Genomic DNA, 2964 nt, shown 5'->3' on the forward strand with positions numbered 1-2964 from the left:
AAAGAAAGGGGAGACGAGAAAAAGTAGAGAAGGAAAAGATGATGAAATGACTTTTAAGTTAACAATTCTAAAATATTGACTGGAGCAATTTCCTAGGATGTTCTCTTAATAGGAAATTATATATATAATTTCAAAATCTTGTATGGGTCCATGATGAGACAGACTATTTTGGACTAAATATGTTCAGGAAGAACACAAGGGAGAGTTAAAACATGCATTAGAGAGAGGGAAAATTAAGACAAAAAAATCAGAGGTTTGAATATTGGTTATCTTAGCTATTGAGAATCTTTCATTTCTGCAGGATTCTAGGAATAACTGAATTTTTGAGAAAGGATTTGGTGTATAGAATGTGAAGATCATGCAATTTAAATGCTATTCTAAGTGAAAGACATAGTAATTTAAAAAAATATTGGGGGTGGAGAAATTATGAGTAAGCTGAACCAAATTAAAAGGATCTAGAAAGATCAAGTAGTTGTATTTTCAGTTTTATAGATCCATAATGCCTAGTTTCTTAGACCTTGCTTTGCTAAGTCTAGATAATCCTGAGTAATTATTTACTTATAAATATTAATCCAGAAATTTCCAGAACAAGTTGCTGAATTTTCTCAGAGGAGGAAATTGGTTAAGAAACTCTTAATGTCTGCCTTTTATATTGTTTCCATAATTTGGTATTCCTTTAGGCACCATTAAAAAAATCCCATAAGTAGCCATCAAACTTTTCCCTTCTAGCCCCATAAAAAGGGGAACTGCTTATTTAAATGTGCTAAAGGAAGAATTATATTTAATTATAAACAAATTCCCTCAACAAAAGTAACATTTGAGCAGTCTTCTGATTGGGTTAGAGTGGCATCTTTAGTTTTCTTATATGTGCAAAAATCTATGTTGTCTCAAAAGCAGAAGGGTCACAACGTAAGTCAGCTTTCCCACAGAGCTTCTATAGGTATCACACAAGCAGGAGGAATTACTGCACTCGATTCTCTTCAGATTTGTTCTCCATTTGGAATAGCAGTTACCATGGTTTTCACCCTGGGAAAGAATGGGGCCCTGGTTTTCATTTGTTGTAAGCATTTAACATGCAAATGCCATTACACATAATGGTGGGAATAATCCTATAAAATTTAATAGTCATCATAGGAAAAATGTTGGTAGGAAAAGTTCCCAAATGAAAACAGTATAACAAAACAATCACAGCCAATTTCTTGTCATCGCTGATACCTGTTCAGAGGAACCATTTATCTCAATTACGACTCATGACTTAAAGCTAAATTAAATAGATCCAAGGGCAATTATAAATTTAAATGCACGTGTTCACTGTCATCTCACTATGAATCGCTACTTCATTTTGGCTTTGCTGCTGACTTCAGTAATCAGCTCATTGGAAATCAACCCAAGATTCCTAGCAAGACCAGATTTCTCACCTGTCACACTTTGCCAAAGACAGCCAGAATCTGATTAGTCCAGTTTTCTTTTAGGACCATTTTTGTCTGTTAGACTAAGAGCATAATAGATTGTTCATAAGTTGCATCTTTTACAAGTAGGGAACTTTGATCCAAGATGGTTAAAGAAAAATTTTTTACAATATATTTTTATTGATTTCAGAGAGGAAGGAAGAGGAAGAGAGAGATAGAAACAATAATGATGAGAGAGAATCATTGATTGGCTGCTGCTCGAGCCCACAACTCAGGCCGACCAGGAATTGAACCGTGATCTCCTGGCTCGTAGGTCGAGGCTCAACCACTGAGCCACGCAGGCCGGGCAAAAATTTTTTTACAAATATATTTTATTGATTTTTTACAGAAAGGAAGGGAGAGGGATAGAGAGCTAGAAACATTGATGATAGAGAAACATCCATCAGCTGCCTCCTGCACACCCCCCACTGGGTATATGCCTGCAACCAAGGTACATGCCCTTGACCGGAATTGAACCTGGGACCCTTGAGTCCGCAGGCCAACCCTCTATCCACTGAGCCAAACTGGTCAGGGCAGAAATTTTTTTTAACTATAGTGGTAAGGGTTGTGAAAGTTGGGTTTCTCGCTTAGTACTTACTCACTGTGTAATTTAGAAATGATGCTTTATGGGGATGACATATCTGTGCTTGTCTCACTTGCACATGGTAAATGGGCCTGAGCCTAATGAATGTAAGGCATTGCAACATTTACCAACGTGAAAAGTCTAAAATGGAAAACAGTGAGCTTTAATGTGCAGGCAAATAGAAATACAAAGTTTCATTTTCAAATAGAGTCATGGCTCACATCATCTCATTTTCTTCCTTCGAGGAGGAAAACATTAACACGAGATGTAGTTGCCCTCCAATTCATTTGATCTAATTTTCAACTTCTGAAGAACCCGGCGCTGGTGCTCACTCTCACGAACCTTGTCTTACTTATAATGAAAAAGAAGGCAGCCCAGAGTATTCCAGTGTGTCTGAGTTTATTTTTTCTTCTTCTTCAGTTTCCAAAGACATTCTCTTATTTTGGAACATGCTTCTTATGCAGATTGTCGTATTCTGGGAAGTAGTAATGGGATACAGCTTCTAATATTACATTTGTCTATATTCAATAAACCAGTTCTGGAACATGAAATGGTGATTTTTTAAATAATGCTATTTGGGATCATAACATTCATTCAGTGGTTAGGCACTATCAGGAACTGTATCAGGCACTGTTCTAGACACTGAGGATATAGTGGTGAATAAGAGAGAGGAAGTTTATGCCCATTTCAAACTTACATTCTAGTGGAGAGATACAGGCAAAAAAACCTAGATTATTTTATTGAGATTCTGGTGACTTTTATGGAGAAAACAATCAGGGTAATGTGGTAAAGAAAGTGGGGGAGGGAGTAAGGTGGGTAAGAAAGACCTTCCTGAACAGATGGTATTTGATGAAGAAGGACAGGATGAGAAGAAGCCAGAAGCCAGGTATGAAGAGAGATGTGGAGAGGGTGTTCCTAGAAGAGGGAACAGCA

Source organism: Myotis brandtii, unplaced genomic scaffold (genome assembly GCF_000412655.1).
Source record: "Myotis brandtii unplaced genomic scaffold, ASM41265v1 scaffold82, whole genome shotgun sequence".
NCBI lineage: Eukaryota > Metazoa > Chordata > Mammalia > Chiroptera > Vespertilionidae > Myotis > Myotis brandtii.